The 26,389-nt window shown below is 38.6% G+C and overlaps 1 pseudogene across 1 annotated transcript; it reads right to left on the bottom strand.

The window, feature by feature from the left end:
• LOC306868394 (carnitine O-palmitoyltransferase 1, liver isoform-like) lies at positions 1-25,489 on the bottom strand (annotated as a pseudogene). The gene is made up of 17 exons: positions 25,475-25,489; positions 23,972-24,043; positions 23,693-23,812; positions 23,261-23,286; positions 21,778-21,850; positions 21,526-21,633; positions 21,228-21,315; positions 20,600-20,795; positions 9,344-9,533; positions 9,182-9,277; positions 8,731-8,847; positions 7,071-7,235; positions 6,699-6,827; positions 5,795-5,958; positions 1,176-1,308; positions 1,066-1,126; positions 1-111 (listed from the first exon to the last, which is right to left on the bottom strand). The product of its transcript is annotated as a carnitine O-palmitoyltransferase 1, liver isoform-like (transcript).
• Positions 25,490-26,389: the final 900 nt, after the last annotated feature.

Below are 26,389 nucleotides of genomic sequence, written 5' to 3'. Positions count from 1 at the left end.
TTACGACTGTTTGTCAGGGTCAACTTTTGTGGATTTCTTGAAGCCTGGGTTGAGTAGAGTCATAAGATCCATCATGGCTTGACTGATTTGAGAGCCAAATTTATGAGAGTCCTATAAACAAGTAATATTAACTGCACTTTAGTTTAATAAGCTATATAAACATTATGAAACTCATCACTCATCTTTCAAAACAGGACACCAAGTGCATGTTAAATATAAGAATAATAAATAGTGAAGGTGAAATCTACTCTACAGCAACTGAACTCACATAGGAGAATTTGTTTCCTATATTTCCAATTCAAAATGTTGTAAAGAGAACCAAAACTAGCTGGCAATGTTAAATTGAAATTCACATTCTCATCAATTGTTTTAGCACATCATTATTTTGTCATGTAGTTAACAAAATCTGGGTCTATTATATAGCAAAACAAAAATGACAAATATGCTGCTGGAAGTTAAAAAATAAATAATGCACGGAACATAAAAGATGCTTAAAAAAAGCTATAGACATTTTTGATATAATAAGAAAATTATATGAACTATATTATTAAAGATTTATTACTCTCTTTCTTTAATTCACTATATTGTCTCTTATACTTTACTTCTGCTTTATATAAATTATCATATTGAGATGTTTTTCAACCTATATAGTACAGGAAGTCAAAACAACGCCATGATCTGAAATGCGCCCTATCAGTGTATTAAAAATGATCAGCTCCATAAAAAAGGCAAGTGAATGAATGAATGAATGAATGATGCATTTATATAGCGCTTTATTGTGTATTGCTGTACACCCAAAGCGCTTTACAATCATGTGGGGGGGGGTCTCTCCTCAACCACCACCAGTGTGCAGCATCCACTTGGATGATGCGACAGCAGCCACAGGACAACGGCGCCAGTGCGCTCACCACACACCAGCTACAGGTGCAGAGGAGAGAGAGTGATAGAGCCAATCAAGTGTATAGGGATTATTAGGAGGCCATGATAGACAAGGGCAAGTAGACAATTGTTCTTAATTGTTCAATATAAGAGCATGTAGTTGATGTAGGGTTATTTTACTCTTACAGTCTCTCTGCAGGAGTGCTTGCAAGACACATGAAAGTTGATAATTTCCATCATCAGCCACCTTACACAGAAACAAAACACAGACACCGTGAACTCATGAGTGCTTCTACCTGTTTATGTATTTTGATAAGTTACTCACCGGACCAAAGCCTCCTCCCAGCGAGATGAACTCAGGATGGTTGACCAAATCAAACAACTCCTTCTGTTGCACAGGGGTCTGAGAGGTGGAGAGGCCCCAGGGCTCTGACAACACCTGTAAGTCACATATGAACCAACAACTTCATGCACACACATCCATTTAGACAAGAATCCCCTCACACATTAACATTTTAAACAAAAATCAGCTACCAATATAATGTTTATGCACCAGTTTAGTTAGAGATTGATTCGTTTTATTCTTTAATGCTATTAAACAAAATCTTAGGAGTGTTTGATAACTCATTGGTGGTTTTGGAGTGGTCAAAGAAAAGATCTTTGAAGAAAAGCATGCAAGACATTTTTTGCTGCAGGCTGTTCCGAAAAACTGCCAAGAAGCATCAGAACCTCTACCACCTGGGCCCGGTTTTTCAAAAGTAATCCACTAGGATTTTGGATAACGGATTGGATCAAATCTTGAAAATGGGTTTTTCAAAAGAAAAAACGGATTACATAATCGGATTAGATCACGTAATCCAATCTTGGTTTTGATCCGGATCAAACCTTTAGTTTGGGTTTTTCAGAACTTTTTTGTAGGATTTGGATCACTTTGATCCAAAAAATCTGGATTAAACTGATCCCATCAGAAGGATGGATTCAGCGTGGATTTCATGCCCAAAATGTAATGAAAACTTTAAAAATGTATTTTATATTTGGATCATGCAGTATCTTACAAGATATCCTATTTATTCATAAGGTTTTAATTTTATTTGTTCATCCGTCAGGCTACAGTGATTAGGTAGGCTTTAACGTATTCAGCCTTTCAGTATAGGCCTACAGCAAAGTAGAAAGAGTTTGGCCTCATAAAATAATCCCCCAAACAGCTGTCAAAATTGACCAAAAACAATACATTTTATTCTGTCACTAATTGATATATATATTCATCACAATCGAAAATATTTTTGTTTTTAGAATATTTATTAGTGATGCATGCAATGATGACAGAATAACCAAAAAAATGCAAAGAATGGCAATCATTGATTTTTGAAATCCAAAACAAATCCAAATCAGAAATAGTGTCTAACTATTGCGTCCCTTGTTGCACGTCCTGTTTGCTCGTTCTGGCAGAATGCAGGAGGTTGGTTAGGGTCTCCAAGGGGCTCAGGTGCATCATTGTCAGTACAGAGAGGGACATTGCGCTTAGTAGCGATGTTGTGCAGGACAATACAGGCAAGGGTTATGTTGCATGCTTTCTGTGGTTCCGCTCTCAGGTAGTTAAGGCATGCAAAGCGCCTCTTAAGAACTCCATTTAAAGTTCTACATTGTGATTTCCTATCCTGTTTGAGCACTGGTTATCCAGATTTGGTGATCCTGACAAGTTCCTATCTGGATCAGATTGATCCAATCCGATGTTGCTTTGAAAAACTGGCTCAAAAGTAAGATGGATTACGTGATCACGGATCGCAAAAAAAAGGATTACTAAATCCTGAAAAACCGGGCCCAGGCCATGACTGGATCTGGCATTGACAGGCACCTCTTCTGCCTATATGTGGTCTCAAAATACCTGGGGGTAGAGTCTATCAAGCTATCAAGATGATCTCTCATCCATGACTGCACAAAATGAATCAGTCTCCCCAATACAGACAACACTAACCTCTTTAAAGTGCATATTGCAGGTTAAAAAAAAAATTTAAAATGAATATATAACCTTGTATGAAAATACCACATGAACCGTTAATGCAGGATTTGAAAATGTTTTAGAAGACGCGAGGGCACAAATTTAGATAAAATTAAGGCTTTCCTTGACAAGTTCTCAAAAACCTCTTTTTCAACATCGCGTCATATTACGTCATATAAGGGAGTCGTGTGCCGCACTCTGCTTTGAGCGCGCACGAGTCAGTGTGTTTTCGTTAGTTATTTTTATTTCAATTTATCGTTGTCACCGTAAATTATTGTGTTTGTGGAGGTTGCACAAACTCCAGCCTGTCAGGACATCGAGTCCACAGGTTTCCTAACAAGAAATAGGACGGTATCTTCCTGGCCTCGGTGCGTTAGTGCAGGTGAAGAGACTGGACTTCACTAATGCATCTGCTTCAAACACCGCGGTGGTGTGTAACTTAACAAATGTGATTGAGGCCAAGTGGAAAAGCATGGTCAGCAGTGAATGTGATCTAAACTTGTGTTTGCTTCTCCCAGCATATGCCGTCTGACAGAGGAATTCTGCAGGCCACCACAGGCTCCAGGAGAACACAGCACTGTCATGTCCACTACACCTGCTCCTCTCTCCAGATCCCTCCATTCATGTCCACTACACCTGCTCCTCTCTCCAGATCCCTCCAGTCATGTCCACTACACCTGCTCCTCTCTCCAGATCCCTCCAGTCATGTCCACTACACCTGCTCCTCTCTCCAGATCCCTCCAGTCATGTCCACTACACCTGCTCCTCTCTCCAGATCCCTCCAGTCATGTCCACTACACCTGCTCCTCTCTCCAGATCCCTCCAGTCATGTCCACTACACCTGCTCCTCTCTCCAGATCCCTCCAGTCATGTCCACTACACCTGCTCCTCTCTCCAGATCCCTCCAGTCATGTCCACTACACCTGCTCCTCTTTCCAGATCCCTCCAGTCATGTCCACTACACCTGCTCCTCTCTCCAGATCCCTCCAGTCATGTCCACTACACCTGCTCCTCTTTCCAAATCCCTCCAGTCATGTCCACTACACCTGCTCCTCTTTCCAGATCCCTCCAGTCATGTCCACTACACCTGCTCCTCTCTCCAGATCCCTCCAGTCATGTCCACTACACCTGCTCCTCTTTCCAAATCCCTCCAGTCATGTCCACTACACCTGCTCCTCTCTCCAGATCCCTCCAGTCATGTCCACTACACCTGCTCCTCTTTCCAGATCCCTCCAGTCATGTCCACTACACCTGCTCCTCTCTCCAGATCCCTCCAGTCATGTCCACTACACCTGCTCCTCTTTCCAGATCCCTCCAGTCATGTCCACTACACCTGCTCCTCTTTCCAGATCCCTCTAGTCATGTCCACTACACCTGCTCCTCTCTCCAGATCCCTCCAGTCATGTCCACTACACCTGCTCCTCTTTCCAGATCCCTCCAGTCATGTCCACTACACCTGCTCCTCTCTCCAGATCCCTCCAGTCATGTCCACTACACCTGCTCCTCTTTCCAGATCCCTCCAGTCATGTCCACTACACCTGCTCCTCTTTCCAGATCCCTCCAGAGGATCAACATGATGAGGCTGTTGGTGTATCTCTAGCACAGCCTTCACGATTTAACACACTTTAACAACACATTAGTGATACCCAGATTGAAAGATTGTTAAATGTTTTTAAATGGGTCAGATGGTATTTCTTTTGGTAGTATATGTTTGGTACATCTATATATATATATATATATTAACAGTTGAAATGTTGTGTTTTGAGTTGGGTATTAACAGTGCTATGAAATAATATTTATGATTTAGTGCTGTATAAATAAAACTGAATTGAATTAACCATAAATGCAGATCTGCTTGATTGTAATTTAATTTTTTACTGATTGTCTACAAAATGAGGCCATTCAAAACCTTTATAAAGTCCTCCTTCCTCTGTAAACTATCTTCTAATGGCTGACACAACACATGCACCATAGGCCCAGCGGACAACTTGTCTGTATGCTGTCATTATTGATTGTGTTATACCAATGACATCAAAAAGTGTTACTTATAGGTAGTCATGACCTAAATAGAGTTAACTTGTAATTGAGAATCAAAATTATTCAGACTGTTTTAATATTAAAATCTTTAACAATGTATTTATACATGTATACAAGTATTTAGTGTCTGCTGGCCTGGAGAGGTCTATGCTTTCCTCGCATTTCCCACACAAGCACCTATAAATCAAAAACATGTTTATCTCTCTCTCCTGCGGTGATAAGAAACCACTATCACGTAACGTTAGTGTCGGATATTAACGAGTGTGACACACCTGATCAACGCTTATTAGTTTCTATTACTGGTAGTATCAATACTAGCATTGCTATTGCCTGATTACATTAGCTAACGTGTGTATATCTGTAAGCTAACACTGATCTCTCACCAAATACCTACCCTGTTCTCCTCACATCAACTCAATTTGTCTTCTCTGACCCTTGTTCTGTCTAATCCTGGCCTGTCCTGCTCTCTTGGCTGCATAACAGGCTCGTAATTTTATCTGTGGTCCGTCATACGAGTGTAAATACACATTTAAAATTTCCTCAGCATCCGAACTGTCATTGCGATCCATTGTTTTCCTGTGGTTTAAATGGACCGCTCTCCCTTTTGATGCGTCACTTCCGGTTTTGGCGCGTTTCAGATGCGGAAGTAAAATTCTCTCACAAAAACGACTCCAGAAGTCTTAATAGCGTATTTTAAAGTATATTTTAAAGAAAATTTAGTTCCTACAGTATTTTTCTATACATCGACTCACTGGAGTCTCTAAATGAATGAATGAATGATGCATGCATGAATGAATGAATGAATGAATGAATGAATGAATGAATGAATGAATGAATGAATGAATGAATGAATGACATGGACTCACTGGAGTCTCTAACCTGCAATATGCCCTTTAAGGAAAGGAGACTCTACACCCAGGTATTTTGAGACCACATATGCAGAAGAGGTGCCTGTCAATGCCAGATCCAGTCATGGCCAGGCGGTAGAGGTTCTGATGCTTCTTGGCAGTCTTTCGGAACAGCCTGCGGTAATGTTCTCCGTCCTATGAAGAAAAATCAGACAAAATGAAATAACTACCATGCGAGAGGTTACACGACAGTGCAAAGTAATTATGTAGGGCTGTGGCACTTAAAAAAATAAAATTAAGAACTCAAATATCAATGGATTCAAATAAAAATAGAAACAAACAGACCATTTATTTTTTTAATTATTTAATAAAATAATAAATGTTTACAAATGTAATTTAATTATACAATAAATAATAAAAGAATAAATTATTTTTTGCATGCAAACTTTAAATAGCATTTTTATAAAGTATTTACAAATAACATTATCAATTTAAATTGCTTTTCTTTACTATTTTGGCAAATAATTTTCTTTATCAATTAGCCAATCAACTTATAAAACAGGTCTTTTTATTTGACCATTAGAAAAGTGATTTATTTATTTATTTATTTTTAATTCATTACATTTAACTACATTTTTAAAGGTGAAAAACAGTTTAAATGTCTATTTATTCAACAGTCATATTTTTATTGTTGAACTAACAAACGGATAAATGATTCCTTCATTTTATTTTTCGGTGGCATTCCTGACTTCCTGGGTGAACTGCTGTCAGTAACAGAGACGGAAAGAAAAGAATGTTTTGATACAGCAAGCTCCAGGCATTTTGATAAAAATCAATGTGAAATGTACACTGCTGATAGGGTTTCAATAGTTCCTTCTTCAAAAAGTCCCCAAAAGGTAGAAGGAATGATTTGAAAGAATTCAAAGTATTCAAACCTCTTCTGCTTCCAGTGCAAGGACAAATGCACAGCTTTCATTGGAACAGGATCGGACAGTCTCAGTGCGACCCTCGCGAAACAGACGAGTCATGGAGGCTTCGTACGTCAGGCAGAAAGTCCCTCTGTCCTAAAGATCAAAGAACAAATGATACAGTGAACTTCTTGTTATTTACATTATATTAATTGGAACTGCACTGCAAGCAGAATGACAGTATTAACGCAACACATGAGATAAATAAGAGAAAGTCCCTTCCCAGAGCTAAAAAATGGCCTATTAAGAATGTTGACCTTCAATATGTGGGACTTTTCTCATGCATACTTATCATCAACAATGCATTGACTTTGTCAGGATGATGAAGATGTGAAGTACCCTATAGTAGGCCAGCTGCAGTGCCAGCTGCACAAAGGAATCTGGGCTCATTTTCATTTTCTTGATGCGGCCTTTCCCAAATTCTCTGAAGGGAAACACATGACAGTCCACATCATCAGCCAGTGCTTGTGGAACAGCGAGAGACTCGGACACCTGCGTCTGAACCTACAGAAAGACAGCGGAGAGAGGAGATCGGTATGCCTGTGATTGGTTTTCATTCCTCTGGGTTCTCGGAGAACACTGCTGAATGTTGTATCAGTGATGAAATCAAAAACATAGCTGGCAACGTGTCATGCACCAGGATCATGGTTTAGCATGGAGGAAAAGATTGCCTGGCTGTAAATTATACAAAAAAAAGTTATGTAACTCGTACGTGCTGCACTGCATTAAACAAATATTTTTAAAAGCTTTATCACTCTATAGTGCACTAAGTGTACCATTTTAAAATAAAATTAAGAAACAAATTAAATGCATTAAGTCAAAAATAAAAAATTATGAAACTAATAACTAAACATTAAATTAATAAATACATTAATTACTAGTTAATAATAATAATTAATCAATTAATTAATTTTCAGACACAAAAAGTTACAAAGGCTTTATTAAAATGCTATTTAAATGTAGCATGTTAAAATCATTTAAATGAGTTCATGCAATATTTTCTTGTATTTAATTAAGATTTAAGCATAAATAAACAATCAATTTGTTTGTCAATTTATGTATATTATTATTTCATAATTAACACAACTGATATTTCATCATTTTTATTCCTTCCAGGATTTCTAAATTGCCTAAAGTATCCAGGTGTTGGCTTTATATATATACACACACACACACACACACAAAGTTTTACAATATATTTACAATTTTTAGCACACCAGGTTGACTACAATCATGAAATTTTATGTTTGCTCATAATAATTTCTAGGGGTTCCAATAGTTGTGGCCAACATGTATTAGAGATAAACTATTTCATAAAATGATCCCCTCCCCCACTTTGATTGTTTTACTTGCTGAAAGGTTAGATTTTTGTGATTTTTCTAAATGAAAGATCAAAAAGATAAACAATACAGATTTATTTTCACAGCCTTCTTTGATCATATTCACTAAGGGTGCCAATAATTCTGACCACAACTGTACTTACAATTACAATGCACCATAAGTGTCTCCATACACGTATCTACTATCTAACAAGATTTAGTAGGCAATTTTGCATGAACATTCTCAAATAATAGTCGCTTAAGGAAAAAAGCACTGCTTTTATGGTCCAAACAGAGCCTATGATTATTAAAACTGTACTGCATAAATTTACTGCCTGTTTTGCAGCGTCAGAAAATCAAACCTAGAACTGATAAGAATAAGGAACTACAGTTGTTATGTTCATGTTATCATCCTTAACCAGACACATGTTGCTGTTGAATAGCATCGAATCTGTCAATGAATCTTCAAAACTTCATGAAAGTTGAGGGAGGAGAAGGAAGAAGGAAGACAATGTTTTTTTGTGTGTGCTTGTGCAAACATGCATGGTTTGCAATCATCCTCAGATGTTTTGCAGATTGCACGAAGAACCTGATATGTGACATGATATCAGTAACATGCCAAGGTTTGATGAGGAACGCAGAAAGCGTGCACTGAGAAAAGAGAAAGCTTTTCATCTTGCCTCCAGTGGTATGTCCCAGCTCAAGCGTTGAGGATGCGGTAAAGAATGTTCAATCTCTCCCCTGCAGTTCCCATCCGCTGTGTAACCCAAATGAAATGCATCTGTGGCCAGAGTGAACTAGGAGAGGGAAATACACAATCTGAAAAACATTCAGCCCAAACAAGATTGTAAACACTCATTAAAGAACATCACACATTTGATGCACGTGTTTTGTATGTGTGGAGGTGTGAATGGAATGTCTTCTGCAGAAAGCTGCTGTGAAGGACATCAAAGTGGCCTTTGTCCAATCAGAACACCCACAGACACTTTAACTGCATATTCTAAAATCAGCATCGTAAATGTTTTAAAGAACACAGGCAGTGGGTTGTTGACTAATACTGAAACTTGAACCATGACATTTGATGTATGATGAACGCCAAGTTCATTAATGCTCCGAGACGCTCACACTTACCTCCCACAGGTGGGCCATAGGAGCATCAGCCCAAGAATGTTCTGCATTTAGCGCATTCTTTCCATTCTTATACACCACGACAGAAAACCAAACCAACTGAGGGAAGGAGGACAGAAGTGAAGCAATGTCCTGGACACGCAAAGTTTCTCAATACAAACACGTTATGCTGCTCTCCCACCTGTCATAGCATTTTCCCAGAAGGAGGGATTTGTTCACAGAGGGATTTTCCCCCATCATGCCTTCTTCCTGATCATCTAGCGTTACAAAGAATGCTGCTTTTTCAATGCAGTCTAGTGAGCGCTTGTTCACTCCAGAGCTGAAGAACTGCTTCCTAACCTGAGCCCAAGGCTTCCTGACAGGACAGAGACAAAGAAAATCAGTTAAAGACCCACACAAAACAAACGTCTCATTAAAGCATTTTTCTTGAACCATCGCAGATAACACGCACTTATAACTGATAAGGAAAAACTTCCTTGTAGATATCTTAGTGAGATCTTAATTTTGAGAATGTTAGTAAAGTTATATTTGGCTTTGAATCAGGAAGAACATGCATTTTCTCATGCTACTAATCTATTGTTAATATACTGTAAAGGTCATAAAAATGATGTTTTATTAATAAGTTTCGGGAGGAGCACGATCAGATAATCAACTAATTTGGCGCAGGTGCAACTAGTTTAGCTAACCATCGTAATAGCACAATACGTATATACAGTATATGCAGCCTGCCTACCTCTGTCCAGTGACAGTTTTCCGGCATCCCTCCTCCACCCCAACTCCTCACCTCTAATCTATTTTTATCCCATATTAGGGATAGGGGGAGTTCTCTGGGTTTGAGCCGTATTCTGGGCTCGAAGCCCTCCCCCAGGACACCAAAATATGCTTACTATTTGCTATCAGATTAGATGTAAGGGTGAACTCGTGAATATGTATTTAAAAATGTTTTAACTAACAGGATTTTCCTGACTCTTAAAACTAGTTTACAGCCAGATGAAATAGCGCTGACAAACAGGAGAAACAATGTGTGCAACATTACAGGCTTTTCAATCTACAATCGGCATCATTTAACATGGATTTACTTTAGTAACACTAAATGCACCATGGTATTTTGGCAGAAATGTGGGATAATCATAAGAAATATATTAAAGGTGTAAGGGAATATAATTACAGTGTTTTTGTGAGTAAGCAATAGCATTTGTGCAGTTATACTAAATGTATTTAGACTACTGTTTTTCATAAAAATACCTAGAAACAGATACATTTTTACCATGGTATTGAGATGCTATAACTGTGGTTATCATTATCTAAATACATGCTACTATGGAAGATCAGTGGTTAATTTTATTAAAACTTAAACAGAATCATTATATTTCACCATATAAAAACGAGGTAATAAAGATTAGAAATTTATCGTGATAATTATCTATATCAACTGATATGAAAATTTCTATCATGATCATTTTTTTGTCCATATTGCCCAGCTCTATACCACCATATTATCAAGCTTATTATATTTTTATATAAAAATATTATCAAGAAAACATTTAGTTCAACCAGTTGAGCTCCAGGAACAAAAGTTTGTTTAAAAAAGAAAGAAAGAAGAAAAAAAGTAATGTAAAGTAAATTTATTTATTTAATGTTTTTCTCTGTATTTATTTATTTACATATCTTCATCATGAAATTTGTCAGATTCCTACTTGTCATGCTTCCTACATAATATGTTCAATTAGATGTAGACCACTGACAAATATGTAATGTATATAGACATACAGTATGTAAGGGATGGAGCTTAACAGTCAACTTAATTAGTGTGAGTGTCAGTTTGCAAACAAATGCCATCACAGCTGTAGAATGACTCACATTTCATCTAGGTCACAATTCAGCAAGGAATTAGTAATGTATTAAAGTAATAATTACATGCTTAAACAGCCCCAATGAAGAGTCTTTCAACTGAATAACAGATGAAAGTGAAGAAAAAGAAGAAAGTGACGTGACATGGCATACGGCCAAGTTGGTGACCCATACTCGGAATTTGTGCTCTGCATTTAACCCATCCAAAGTGCGCACACACAGCAGTGAACACACACAATCTACAATCGGATATTCCCCCAGATAGCATGCCTTTTCTAATAAAATGAAAGACATACAGTATGCAAGGGATGGATCTTAACAGTCAACACACAGACAAGCACTGCTTTATGTTTGCATTATTTATCTCTAGGCTGAGGTTCATAGAGGTGATGTTAATGGCTGCTCTCCATTAAACTCCAAAAATATATACTGTATATAGCAGTTACAGACTAGCTTCAGAGCATGAGATAAAATACAGAGACCATAAAATTGCTTCAGTTGCAAGTATCAGTTCTTGCATTCAAGCAAAGGTAATTTCATCTATAATGCACAACATCTTCGCATTTCCTGTCTGAGCGTGATGCAAAGTTGCTTGCCCAGGCTATTGTTATCTCATTACTTTCCAACACGCATAGACTTTTAAAGAAAAAAAAAGCAGTGGCATTAAACGGAACTAAGTGGGTGCTAATCATATCATCTGGCTTGCTGTCGGGTTCAAGCCACTGATAATCTGCATCCCGCACCCTCCGACCTAGAGTCTTTGTAGTCTGTATCTCTGAATAGCACAATTTAGAGACTCTGTGAAACAGGGTTTTGTGTTATCATCACAAAACCTCCTTTGATGATAGTTTGAGCTTTCATGAGCAGATGAATTACATTAAAAAAATTACATGAAATATATAAATAGCAGTGCAGCTGTTTGTTACATTTTTGAGAAGCCCAAGCAGTGTCTGTGATTTCAGCAGAAAACTTCAGAGGTTATTACATTTTTATTACATTTAGAAGCGGTTATTACCAGTGTTGGGAAGGTTACTTTGTAAATCTAATAGGTTACAGATTACAAGTTACCCTACTTAAAATGTAATAAGTAGTGTAACTTTTCAATTACTTTATTAAAGTAATGTAACTGATTACTTTTCTAAATTCCTAATGTTTTCAACTGTTAATCACTTTCAAGCATGTAAAGCAGACAGGGTTAACCTTACAGTCAACACTCAACACTGATTACTGTCAGACTTTTGAAATCCTTCATCACTTGAATTAAGATTATAATATTTAAATTTTAAAGGAGACATTGGAGGCCAAATATCTTCATTTGCATATAAATGTGTCTTGGCAGTGTGTGGACACAACCACCCTACAATAATACAAATTTTAAAATGATTAAAAAAAACTTTTTTTAATCCCCCAAAAACCTAAACAGTTTCAATTATCAAGCCATTTTGATTTTGGAGTGAATAACCAGCACTCTCTTCCACCCTCAATACCATGACTGAGGTGAAACCCTTGAGCAAGGCACCGAACCCCCAACTGCTCCCCAGGTGCCGCAGCAATATGGCTGCCCACAGTGTGTGTGCACTTGGACGGGTTAAATGCAGAGCATAAATTCCGAGTATGGGTCACCATACTTGGCCACACGTCACTTCACTTTCACTAAATTCGTTTATGTCTGGCTGCACAAATCATTTGGCTCCAGACTGTTTTCTTAATGAGGGACAATTCAAGGCAGGTTTTGTTAAAAAGTTAAAACTCAAGGATGGAGTAGTACCCATTGGTCATGATCCAGCTGCACCTCCAGAAGTAGTAAGTCTCACACTTTATATTTTTTATGATTATTTGTGAATCGCCTTTGCTCTTCCACAGAAGAGAGGGGCGGGGTGAGCAGAGCTCATTAGCATGTAAAGAGATATGCAGCGAAACAAGTTGCTGTGAACAGTTGTTTTTGACAAGGTAAAAGGTGTTGTTTTTCACGACCACTGAAACCATTTTGAGAAGACCCTAAAGAATCATACCAACTTGTGGAAAATGGGCATCCGATGTCCCCTTTGAAGCACAGCCACCACAAAATCAGACTTACTTTAAACTCATTCTGAGGTTAAATACAGATTTAAAATCAGAAGATATAGTTTAATAGCTATGATACTGTTTTTTAAATCAAATCTTTTCATATGACAGGAAACACTGGGATCTAACGATGCCTTAGAAAAAAAAAACTGTTAATCTTTAAAAAAATAAAGCAAATACAAGAGTTATCGGATAAGCATTTTACAGCATAAACTTCTGAAACATTGGAGTTAAATATTTTAGAGCAGTCACTGCAGAAATCAATTAAATCTGTATGTGGGAGTAACCCCCTTTGTAATCTTTAACATTTTCATAAGAAACTGTAATTTAATTACACATTTTTTCTTAGTAACTGTAACTAATTACAATTGCTTTTATTTTCCATTACATGTAAGTAGTTACTCCCCAACACTGGTTATTACAAAGGTCCTATTGGGACATCAATGTTTGTCCTGGAGAACATTCAGTCTGGAATTATTAACAGTTTTTAGACAAACTCCAGGGTCGTGTAGAAATAATATTTTCCATCTGAATCGCTATTCAGAATTATCAACGAGGGATTGATGCAAACTTTTTTCTCCAAGTTATACTATAGAAACATGTGAACTGGGGCAACATTGAGATGAACAAATAAAACAACTACTTTACTTTTACTTACTTTACTTTTGTCATTTAGCAGACGCTTTTGTCCAAAGCGACTTACAAATAAGAAAAAGGAACTAAAACTAAAAAGTTACAACTCTATAAATACTATCTACCCACATATTTAAGAAAATAAAGAAATTAAATAAAATTAACACATGCATATAACAACAACATTTCAATAATAAACATATCAATGAAAAAATTAAATAAAAAGCTACTACTATCCCTTGCCGGTGTCCCTGCCCGGTGGAGTCGCACGGTAGAGTCGATGGTCTTTACACTCTTTGGTCTTCACACTAAGAGGGCTTCACACGACGACTGCCGCGGTATAATAACCTTTATTATACCAATCTAACAAATGATCATTTCAATTCAGCTGGACCCACTTTCCTGTTTATCAACTACAAATGGCCAAGCAAGTGCACACACTGACAAGATACACGATACAGTGCGAGACCAAACGCGATTTCAGCAACTCTCATCCATCACTATATCACACAAAGCTGTAAAATGACTTCAGAATAATTTAAAATGTAAGGCATAAGTTACATGGACTACTGTTAGGATACATTCAGGTGTTTTATGGAGCTTAACAGCCCCTAACCTGGTCACTTTATGGATTAGATTTTTTGGAAAAGAGCAGTGTGAATATTTTGTATCATACTGGTTTTAAGTGATAAAAGTAAGCGAGAGAATAATTACATATTTTGTAAGTGCAAACGCCATGAAATGTTTTATAATTGTCCTCAGCTTCCTCCCACATTTGTCAGGAAGCTGAACTCCCACCCGTCCTTGCCCCCCCCCCCCTTTTTTTTTTACTTTTACCCCATGCAACACTGAACACTGATAATCAAAGATAACACAAGTAAACACAACATGCAGTTTTTGAATGACGTTTTTTATTATGAAGGGAAAACAAAATCCAAACCCACATGGCCCTGTGTGAAAAAGTGCTTGCCCCCTAAACCTAATAACTGGTTGGGCCACCCTTAGCAGCAACAACTGCAATCAACCGTTTGCGATAACTTGCAATGAGTCTGTTACAGCACTGTGGAGGAATTTTGGCCCACTCATCATGGCAGAATTGTTGTAATTCAGCCACATTGGAGGGTTTTCGAGCATGAACCGCCTTTTTAAGGTCATGCCACAGCATCTCAATAGGATTCAGGTCAGGACTTTGACTAGGCCACTCCAAAGTCTTCATTTTGTTTTTCTTCAGCCATTCAGAGGTGGATTTGCTGGTGTGTTTTGGATCATTGTCCTGCTGCAGAACCCAAGTTCGCTTCAGCTTGAGGTCACGAACAGATGGCCGGACATTGTCCTTCAGGATTTTTTGGTAGACAGCTGAATTCATGGTTCCATTTATCACAGCAAGTCTTCCAGGTCCTGAAGCAGCAAAACAGCCCCAGACTATCACACTACCACCACCATATTTTACTGTTGGTATGATGTTCTTTTTCTGAAATGCTGTGTTACTTTTACGCCAGATGTAATGGGACTCACACCTTCCAAAAAGTTCAACTTTTGTCTCGTTAGTCCACAGAGTATTTTCCCAAAAGTCTTGGGGATCATCAAGATGTTTTCTGGCAAAACTGAGACAAGCCTTTATGTTCTTTTTGCTCAGCAGTGGTTTTCGTCTTGGAACTCTGCCATGCAGGCCATTTTTGCCCCGTCTCTTTCTTATGGTGGAGTCATGAACACTGACCTTAACTGAGGCAAGTGAGGCCTGCAGTTCTTTAGATGTTGTTGTGGAGTCTTGTGACCTCTTGGATGAGTCGTTGCTGCGCTCTTGGGGTAATTTTGGTCGGCCGGCCACTCCTGGGAAGGTTCACCACCGTTCCATGTTTTCGCCATTTGTGGATAATGGCTCTCACTGTGGTTCGCTGGAGTCCCAAAGCTTTAGAAATGGCTTTATAACCTTTTCCAGACTGATAGATCTCAATTACTTTCTTTCTCATTTGTTCCAGAATTTCTTTGGATCTCAACATGATGTGTAGCTTTTGAGGATCTAAGGGGCAAACACTTTTTCACACAGGGCCATGTGGGTTTGGATTTTGTTTTCCCTTCATAAAAAAACCTTCATTTAAAAACTGCATGTTGTGTTTACTTGTGTTATCTTTGATTAATATTTAAATTAGTTTGATGATCTGAAACATTAAAGTGTGACAAACATGCAATAAAATAAAAAATCAGGAAGGGGGCCAACACTTTTTCACACCACTGTATATACACACTCTATACATATTGTGGCGGGCTGAAGAATCACACGACAGGGTCAAGTGCAACAAAGACCCCGGAGGGTGTATTTATTGAACAAAAAATGGATAATAAAAGTGGAAGTGCCAACGTGTCTGGTGTCCAGGTCCCGTGCTCAGTGATCCGCTTTTTCCTCCCGTCTTCAGTGCTGCGTGCTCCGTGCGCGGTGCTTGAAGTGGCGGGCTGGTCGGTCATGCACTGCTGTCTGAACAAGAAAGAACACGGTTAGTATGCTTCCTAGTGGAGACGTTTCTCACCCTTGTCTGTGGCGAAGCGGCTTTTGTAGTCCTCTCCCGAGTGGCTTCAGCTGTGCCCGACCAGCCCGCGCTGATTGTGCGCAGGTGTTTCTCCTTCGTTGCCAGGGCGACGCTGATAGGTGCTCGGGACACTTGTCACAATATACACATATATCTGCACAGTTTTGTTTTATTTAACTGGTTTGCACTCTATCTGCCATGTGCCTTAAGCCATTTTATCTATGTCACGGTTCACTAATTCATTGCTTCCTTCTCGTCCCGTGTTATTGTCATGTGCGTGTGTGTGGGCGTGACCAAGCCATCACAGCTGATCACGCTCAGCTGTGCCTCGTTTGCAGTGCCAGCTGCAGCTCATTCACGCACCTTTAAATATTCACCAGTTTCTCTGTCCTTTGCCAGATCGTTGTTTGATGTCTTCCTGTGTGGTCACCAGTTTCCCTTTCCTGTCAGCGTTCTGTGTTCCGGATTACTCTGCACCCACGGATTTCTCTCATCACTTCCATTCATCCGTGTTGTCCATCAAGGTTCCTGCGTCACTCACCATCATCCTGTGTTTCATCTGTGTCAAACTGTCTGGCTTGAAATAAAGCTCTCGTTATCACTCGCTACTGCTTCCTCACTCATTGTATCATGACAATCTATCTCTTTATTTTTCTACAATGTCCTCATTTGTATATCTGTATAGTTGTATGTACATATGTTTAAACTGTATTTATTTGTATTTGAACATCTACTGTCAGTGTTTTAAATATTAACTGTATGCACCAAGGGTCTGAGAGTAACGCAATTTCAATTCTCCGTATGTATGTGCCGGACATGTGGAAGAATTGACAATAAAGCAGACTTGAATTGACTGAGAATTTTCTGAGAGAAAAGACAAAAGTCTGGTGGCAGTTCACAGTGTTTACAGAAATTCCTTCGGTTAATGGATTAACTGATGAATTCACTTTTTCTTCACCGTTTACTCAAACTAAAAATAACTTTCATAAATCTGTAAAAATATTTTTTTTGTTCTGTTAAATTTATGTACAGTAGTCACAGCTTATATTTTTACAGAATTTAATAACTTTTGTAAATGTTAGTTAATAAAATACAAATCTTCATTGTTTGTTCATGTTAGTTCATTAACTAAAATTAATGTTGCCTATATCGTCCAAATATTTGTCATTTTGTAAAGGCTTTTTTTTTCTGTTCATATATCGAAATATATTTTTGTGCTTATTTGTCTGCCTATATATTGAAAGCGAAGCCTGAGCACATAGAGCTCCTGTTCTACATATTCATTAAGTTTACTGTCTTTACTTGTATATTCATTGTGTGCTGTATGTAAAATTAGCACTAAGTCTTTATTTGAAAAAATATGATTCCCGCTCTGGAGGCCCCTCAGGACAGACACGGACTGGAACACAGGGAGGGGACCTCCAGAGTGGAACAGACAGACGGAGGCCAAGGCAGAGCTGGGAGCTCTGGAGGCCATGGCAGATGGTCTTCGGGGCCTTGGCCTCGGACCCCTCGGCCCGGCCCCTACAGCCGGATACCTTTTACACCCCCAAAAAAATTTCCCTGGGGAAGTTAGGGGGTATCAGGAGCCCTCCGGGGCTAGACACACTGAACAGTACAGGACAGGAACAGGACTGGGACAGGACAACCCACAGGAACAGGAAGTCCTCCTGGGCTAGCTCGGAAGCTGAGGCTTCTCCTGGGCATGACAAGGAGTCAGGGGCCCTCACAGGGTCCCTCAGCAACCGCCTCCACTTCCACGACAAGGGGGCAGGCGGCTGGAAATGGCCTCTGCGGCCACTACAAGAAGAGCCGCCTGCCCCAGTCGAGTCTCCATGGACAAGACCGACTGACATGATGATTAAAATGTTCCTGTGGGCATGACACAACAAAACCGGCACTCCTGGCCGGAACAAAGAAACAGTGGCGGCCGGCGGGCTAGAGTCAGCGGCGATTCGGCGGGCTTGACTCAGCGGCGATCCGGTGGGCTGGGGTGAGCCGCCGATGGTGGGCTGGCTTTCCCCACGGACGGCGGACTTGGGTGAGCCGCGGACGGTGGCGTGATATCTCCCGCGATCGGCGGGCTGGAGGGCTCGCAACCAGCGGACTCGCGGCACTCGTGGTGATCCCGCCGAACTCCCACGCCGACTTGCAGTGGCGAATTCCTTGCCGCGGGACAAACAAACAGGAACAAAATAAAAACTAGAAAAAAACGAGGTGAAGTAGCGTCGCTTACTGTAAAGTGTCTGGTCTTCTGTCACGGTGCACACAGCAGGGAGGAACAAGGAACACGGAGACGAGGATGTAACTCAAATAATACCAGTCTTTAATGAAGACATCAAGGCAAGGCAGGGCAAGACAAGGCAGGGCTGACACAGACAGGAACACCGAGGAGTAACGAGTAGACCAGACCAAATCAAACTGAACAGACAGGACTAATATACAAGGGATAATCATAGACAATTAGACAAACACGGCTGGACAAGAATTAACTAATGATTACATTTAGGACAGGAAACAAACCAAATATGGACACAAGAGGCGGGAACACGATACACACGACAGAGGACTGACAATAATAGAATAACAGAATTTGCAATATAAATAAATCTCTTTATTTTCACAGATTAATATTTTATCAAGTTATTTTTTTCCATAAGTATTCATTTTCAAATTATATAATTGAGTAAATATTATGTAAAATAAATAGAAATTTAATTTCAACAATTGTTATGTATCTGTTTTTTCTGTCTTTAAATTCAGTAGTGGGATATCATATATCGGCCATCGGCAGGCATGGACTGGGAGTAAAAAACGAACCTGGATTTTCTCCCAAATAGGCCCACCACAACTACAAACAGCTGCTAATATCTCACAATATTAAAGCAATCAATGTATCGCTATCGCATTTATGGCAAATAACATTACAAAACCAATAGCGACCCTGCTGAAAAAAACTATAGAAACCATCACAGAAATTATAATGGTTTCCACTACAAATACCATTACAAACTATCAAATTTTAACCATTAAAACCATAAAATAATGGTTTCCTATGGTGTCTTTTGGGACATGTTCCAATAGGATTTAGTGATTTTAACAAAAGCCACCAATAATTAGTGACAAATTACCAGTAGAGACCAACAGGGTCCATTACAGTTTCCATTACAAAACCAATACAATTTCCATTATAACCAGTAAAACCATTACAAATTCTATTGATGGTTTCTATTGTTTTTTTCAACAGTGGATTGAAATAAATATATTATTGTATGAACTAAAATACTTGAAATATGCATAAAAAGAGCAGAACGCAAAAATATGGCAATAATAAACATAAACCTAGAATCTAGAAACCTGAAACAACAGAATTCTTCAATTTAAGTATTCAAATGTCTCTCTTTCTCTCTCTCTCTGTGTGTGTGTGTGTGTGTGTGTGTGTGTGTGTGTGTCATGTTAATCGGAGCAATCACCTTATAGGCTACTTCATTTACTCTATTGACTTAATAGCTCTCAAATGTAACCTGTTGTAGAATTGCTGCTGTCTCATAATAAATGAATGGAATATTCACATAAGACAATGCAGAGTAATAAATAGCAGTGGACGTTCTGACTAAGGGTGTACTGGGATTATAATACTATAGTAATACTATAGTAATAAACTATAGTGCTCATAGACTACATGCTCTGTGAGAGATGCGGGCAAAGGTAACCTGGTGTAACTTTTTTTTTTTCTTTTCGCTTCTCTCAACCACCTTTATCTTCATGTTGCCATCAGGAGCTGACTCAGTTTCTGTTTATGATAAGCAAAAATAGATTGCATTAGCGCCCCCTTTTGTCGGCCGTCAATGTCACTCAATCTTACACTTTTTCTTTAATGATGAACCAGCCAGATTTTCTCCAGTAAATCCAGATGGCCAGTCAGCCCCTGGCTATACAATACTCTCTAAGATATCGGCATTGGCCACCAGTTTTCACTATCAAAAAAAAAAAAAAGCAAAAATACCTCCACGAAAATCCTCTGAATGTCAATGGAGTATAACCCATTTGAGCATGATTAAATTTAACGCAATTCTTTCACAATCCACGCAAAAAATGTGCACATTCAGTGTCTTTAAAAGTTATTGTTGATAACAGCATGAAAATATATGATATCATATGCCAGCCATGTGTTAAAGATCCACGGATGCTCAAATGCTCTCTCAGTTTTGTTGTCTAATAGGCAATCAGGAATAAATGGATGTGAAAATATATGTAAATATATTCTGTTGTTACCTGTGCTTGACATAAAATCCCATAACACCCTCTGCTGGACAGCAAACACAGACACATTTTCTGAGAATCTGACCTGTTTCCTGCTGTCAGTGCTCCTAGTTTGTCCTCTCCTGGAGAGGGAGGTAACGGGTCATCCAGGATCCTTTGAATCTGGTACTGGATCTCTCTGGGTGACAGCAGGCGTGCTGCTCGGTAAACCCATAACCTGAAGTACCGGCCCCTGTGGTACACGGTGACAAACTCACTGTCCTGCCAAAGCTGCAGCACATCTGAGAGATCAAGAGACTATGTCAAGGACATAAGATCACTTTTTGATATATATTTGTGTCTGTATGAGTTGTGTGTGTGTGTGTGTGTGTGTGTGTGTGTGTGTGTGTGTGTGTGTGTGTGTTTGTGTGTGTGTGTGTGTGTGTGCTCGTTTTTGTGACAAATGAGGACATAAATTTGTATAATGACAGGTATGACATAGGTATTACAAGGTGAAGGTGATTTATAAAACGCTTATAAATCATACAGAGTGAGGTTTTTTTTGGGGGGGGGGGTAGAAATGCACAGTCTCCTGTGAGGGCTAAGTTTAGGTGTAGGGCAACAGCACATACAGTTTGAACAGTATAAAAACCATTACGCCTATGGGATGTCCCCACTTTTCACAAAAACAAATGTGTGTGTGTGTGTGTGTGCGCGCGTGTGAGCATGTGTACCAGTCTCCTCTCCTGGCATGCGTGTGGTGTTGAACATACGTTCACACTGAGCTGCACACAGCGGCATGACTGTACCAGGAATATGACTCTAGTTGAACCAGAGAACAGGATCTCAAAGACTATTCTCAGTTAAACCATACAGCAGCAAGACAGTGGTTGCTGTGTTAACAGTTGATTTATAATTCATATTTTGTATACATTTAGGTAGTTGACATAAGTGTCCGATTAGCCATGGATGTCACAAAAAAAAAATCATGACAAAAACAATGTAATTTAAAAACTATATTTTGACACATACAGGATTGAGCTCCTCTCTATTGACTTTGCGCCGATACAGAAACAGGGCTGTAATAGTATTCCCAGCTCGAGCTGCCTGATTAGCCGTGGGTGATACATACAGGAAATCCTGTGGATAAATAATAGACCATTAGCAAATGTTGAAGGATTGAATGTATGCACCTAGGATGAGATCTTCCTTTTTTTGTTTATATACCGTCAGGTTATTGAAAGAGTGATAAGTAACAATGAGTAATGGTGTAGGCTTGCATACCATGCCGTAATATGTTGACCATGATGGGACTCCGGCTCCGCAGATAAATATACTCTTCCCACCAGTCACTAACCTGGATGATTAAATAAATGTATTGACATTTTGACTCAAATAAGACATTAAATTACCCTAATCAAATGCCTATAATAAAACAAAATAACTTTATTACAAATTAAAGATCTCCAAAGTTTCATAATATTGCTGTGTTGATCTGTCACGAACAGGCTAGGAGACACGGAGGAGTAAAGTCAATACAAGGGCTTTATTGAACAGGCGCAAGTGAGAGTATTGAGTGGAGGAGCAGGGGCAGGATCCAGGAAGGGAAGTCGGCGGTGCGCACTGCCGCGGGGATGATCAGGGCTAGGGAGTTCCAGGAGCGGTGGAGAACAGGAGCGGTGGAGACTTGGAGCGGTGGAGATCAGGAGTTCTGTAGGTAGGCAACACAAGGTTAGTAGTCTGGCTAGGTTCGGGTAGTGAACGGTAGACCGGACGAGGAAGGAGTGCTGGCGGTGAGTGGATATAGTGCTGGTAATTAGCAGGTGACAGGTGCGGGGAATCAGTACACAGGTGACTGAGATCTGGGTAACGAGGGTACAGGTGACTGTGATTCGCTGACACTGATACATACACACAGAAATTAACATGATCATACAATTGGCTATGAGAGTATTAGAACATTGCTTTAAAAAAAATGCTTGAAAACTGCTATTGAAGGGGTTGTTATTTAATAGAAGTCAGGAGCATACATTTGCAACTAATTTAAAATGTCAAGTCAATTTAAAATGAGCTCTTCGGGTCACATTAGAAAACTATTGGCAATCAGATAAAGCTGTTTTCAAGTGGTTTAACCAAAAATAAAAATTTGTGGAAAAAGGGAGACATTTAACGATACATCACTTATTCACCAGTGGATCCTCTGCAGTGAATGAGTGCCATTAGAATGGAAGTCCAAACAACTGATAAAAACATCACAATAATCCACTTGTAATAACAGCTGATAAAAAAAAACATTACAATAATTGACAAGTAATCCACACAACATTCTATTAATTAACATCTTATGAAGTGAATACAAACAGTGAATACAAACACAGAGATGTGTGGATTACTTGTCAATTATTGTAATGTTTTTATCAGCTGTTTGGGCTCTCATTCTGACTTCACCCATTCACTGCAGAAGATACATTGGTGAGCAAATGATGTAATACTAAGTTTCTCCAAATCTGTTCTGATGGAGAAACAAACTCATCTACATCTTGGATGGCCTGGAGGTAAAGAGAAAATTTTCATTTTTGAGTCAGTGAACCTGTATCTAAGATTCAATACCAATACATTTTTATTAATGATCAATTATGAGTTGTCACGTATACATTATTTTAATCAGCTATAATATTGTATGTAATCATATGCTCATGATAAGTAAGACTGATGATAGTTACGACATTGACAAGAAAATATTTGCTCAGAATTGTTCGGCACGTACATAGTTTGTGGCCCACAGCACTTTAACTATTTAACTATTTGAACTATTACCGTCTGGTCGACGTTACAGAGCTCTGAGCACCAGAAGGACCAGACACAGGAACAGTTTCTTCCCTCAGGCAATACATCTCATGAACACTCAACAATAAACGTGGAACACACAACTATAATACATTATCCATTCACCACACTCACTTATTTTATTTTTATTTTATCATTTCTAATTTGCACATACTTGACCTGTACATACATAGTTGTCTATTATATTTTGTGTTTTTGCTGCTTTGTACATTGCCTATTTGGATATTTGTATATTATTCTTTTATTATCTGTGTCCTGTCCTGTTGCTGTCTTTCTGTTGCACTGTGGAGCTTCTGTCACTATAACAAATTCCTTGTATGTGCCAATAAAGCTTATTCTGATTCTGATTTAAGTTTGAGGTATTTTTGTAGGCGGTTACCCAGACTTTTCTCAAACTCTCAAACTCAGCAGCCAGTCTTGTCATTCGCTGAAAACCAGCCATATCTAGCAGTGGCTTCACTGACTCAAGATACTGAAACGGAAAGAACAGTTGAGATAGCATTCACTGGTAACTTATAAAGCCCAAACATTCGAGAACCCTGACCATTTTTATTAGTCAACGCTTCCCAGCAAACACGGATCTATATGCACATTACCCTCACACAATTTAATTTACGTTGTATTGACTCACTCTTTCCAAAGTGTCTTTAATGGGAGGTACGGGCAGGTGCGGTAAAGACGTCTGATAGCTGTACAGTAATGGCTTTCCATATAATGTTACATTTTAAATGTTAAATCTAAACATTGAGCTAAACATTTAGAGAACATCCAAATTAATATAAACACAGTCCCTGCATTAAACAACACACTAGATCACTGAAATACAGAAAGCAGTGGGATCTGGTTTTGATATCATATGTGTCCCTGGAGCATAAGTAGCACAGGTATATTTATAGCATTAGCCAAAAATACATTGTATGGGTAAAAATTATTGATTTTTATTTTATAACAAAAATCATTAGGATATTAAGTAAAGATCATGTTCCATGAAGATATTTTGTGAATTTCCTATACCAGAAATATATCAAAACTTAATTTTTGATTAGTAATATGCATTGCAATGAACTTAATTTGGACAACTTTCTTGAAACGACTTTCTTGTTCCTTCAACTCTCTGGACAATGATTTTCTCAATATTTTTATTTATTTTGCACCCTCAGATTCCAAATTTTCAAATAGTTGTATCTCAGCCAAATATTATCCTATCCTAACAAACCATACATCAATGCAAAGCTTATTTATTCTCTCAGATGATGTATAAATCTCAATTTATGACTGGTTTTGTGGTTCATGGTCACATGCTGTATATGCAAATAAATATTATTTCCACAAAATTTGGTTCTGTTTTATAGTAACTGTTCCAAAACTAATGTTGCAAACCCAAGATGGACTAAATTAACTCTGGACAATATTGGTGTCGTGATCATATCAATATCAGGAAGATCACAGAAGGAAACTGCTTTCAATATACCAGTCACATCTTGTAAACATGTAAAACTGCTAGTTGTGGCAATGCGAGGGCAAACTTCATGAAGTCTACAACGAAGACATCAATGCCCCCTAGTGTTACATTTATATATAAGAACCCTTCACATTTGTGGTACAGCTATTTACAGCATAAATACTATCATCCTGAAAGTCTTTTGATCATGTGTGTCTATGTATATAAATCCGAGAAATCCTGACATAATATTAAAGAACAACAACAAAAGAGAATCATGGTGAACCTGATCAACAGGACCGAGCTGAACATGCAACTCAGTTTAACATGAAAATGGTGTGGTTACACCGAGCTGGAGTGAACAGGTTATACAAAGTGTGCAGTTAAGCTGTGTGTAAATAAAAGTTTGTTGCATTGTGCTCTGTAAACTCATCATTTACAACTGATGCAGAAAAACACAGCGTTTGCATCCAAAAGAGAGCATATTACTAATCAAACATTAAGTTTTGATATTTTTCTGGTAGGAAATATACAAAATATCTTCATGGAACATGAGCTTCCTTAATATTCTAATGATTTTTGGCATAAAAGAAAAATCTATAATTTTGATCCATACAATGTATTGTTGGCTATTGCTACAAATATACCCGTGCTACTTATGGTTTTGTGCTCCAGAGTCCCACTTGAACTTACCTGGAGGAGTTTCATTGTTATACACTTAACAAATTTGTCATCCCCAAAAAAAAACACAAAAAAAAAATCGTATGCATTTAATTGCCAGCTGTGAAAGAGACTTTTTTTATGCAGTTAAAACATTAATTGCATGTCCTCCTTAGAGACAGTTTCACAAACAAATGTAAGAGTGTAAAAGTGTTTTAAAGGAGTTTCATTCTAAAAGTCAGCAGGGCCAAAAGTCAACATAGTTGAAAAGCAGACATACTGAGCTCTGAGACAAGAGGGGGAGATCTGCTGCGCTCCAAAAACACGAGACCACTCGGGGTTGCCGCCAGTGACGTCCTGTTTGGGTGGGTGAACCTGAAATGTCCCGACGAATAATGGTTTCGCTCAAACGAGCTTATTGTACTAGTCGACGAGTTTTTATTTATTTTGCATATACAACAGCTCAAGAAAAAGTAGGCTATTAATAAGAAAAAAAGTTTCCTACGTTTTGTCAGTTTAGGCTATTATATTAGGCGTATTACCAAATGAAGAGGCTACACTTTAAATTTCGTAAAACAACGTTTTAACTGACTTTATTAAACAAGCAAACAAACAGCACCCAGTAAACTTCCTGAACGCTGTAGTCACTAGTGACAAGACGCAACATGCGTAGCCTAATAATTAGCCTACAGGTTTAAAAAAAAAAAAAAATGTCTTGAAACAAAGACAGATTTGTGTTTTCTGATATAAGCAGAATATGTCATGATGTCTGAAAAATCATAGCTGTAATTTTGAATGGTAGTTCGGGAACAAGTAGGCTAAGAATGAATACAGTTTTTGACAGATAGCCTAAACTTTCAGATGTTCTCCACCCTTTCACTTCATCAACACATACCTGAAGTAATCCGTGTTCACACACTGTCTTTCTCATTTACATACGTGATGACA

The sequence above is a fragment of the Barbus barbus genome (assembly GCF_936440315.1).
Source record: "Barbus barbus genome assembly, chromosome: 4".
NCBI lineage: Eukaryota > Metazoa > Chordata > Actinopteri > Cypriniformes > Cyprinidae > Barbus > Barbus barbus.
The sequence above is the reverse complement of the archived record's forward strand: the minus strand, read 5'-3'. Positions and strand labels throughout refer to the sequence as shown.